Raw genomic sequence first — 1,029 nt, forward strand, 5'->3', positions numbered from 1 at the left:
TTATAAGGTCGTAATAATGTCAATTATTTCATTTTATACAAAAGTTTGTAAATCGTTCAATGTTTCTAACTTTAATTCTAAAAATTATAACTATAAAATGATAACATTCGTTTTGTTATATAATTCAAAATTATATATATGCAAATATCGACTGCATGAAGGAATATTCTTATTTAATAAAAATATACGTTATATATTTCCTAAAACCAAAATCTTGTAAATTTCTTACGTTTATAAGGCCTTTATCCGAAAGAAGTCCAAAGTGCAACAAATATTCCTTAATTATTGACAAAATATCTAAATAACGACAGTAATTAAAGATCGTGCCGTAAATGATAATTTAAGACCAAAGGAGTTATCTCCCTTCTTCATTGGTTACTCTTAGGTCAACATTCCCAAAGCTTCGAATTGAGAGCCTTCAAACCCAGACTATGTGTTTTGTATGCATGTCATTGCATTATCCGATGTATCTCTTCTTTGTTCAAGATTATAAACTGTGATTTGAGGGTCATCGTTTTTTTTTCATTGTTGTTTACTGCCAGGCCATCTCTGATCTGGTTGGCTTTTGATCAAAGCAATTCAACTGTCATTCCCACCACCACGTCATTCTTTTTGGTTTTTAAGAGTTAACCTAGTAAGTAGGAAAGCAGATAAATCACAAATCCCCTCAGGTAGATGGCCCTGCTCACTATGCAGAAAAGGAGTAGGTAGTAACTCTATAAGATGTACCCGGTGCAAGCTATGGACACATAAGAGGTGCAGCAATATCAAAGGCAGATTAACTACGAAGTTAGTTTTTGTATGTGGCAGATGTTCAGGTGCAATAAACACTGTAAACAAACAGGAAACAACTTCTATCTCATTCCAGGGAGAAAAACTAGAGGTAGTCAATAGCTTCCGCTATCTGGGTGACCAAGTTAGTAGTGGGGGTGGGTGCGCTGAAAGTGTAGCTGCTAGAATAAGAATAGCCTGGGCAAAGTTTAGAGAGCTCTTACCTCTGCTGGCGACAAAGGGACTCTCACTCAGAGT

Source organism: Octopus bimaculoides, chromosome 3 (genome assembly GCF_001194135.2).
Source record: "Octopus bimaculoides isolate UCB-OBI-ISO-001 chromosome 3, ASM119413v2, whole genome shotgun sequence".
NCBI classification, from domain to species: domain Eukaryota; kingdom Metazoa; phylum Mollusca; class Cephalopoda; order Octopoda; family Octopodidae; genus Octopus; species Octopus bimaculoides.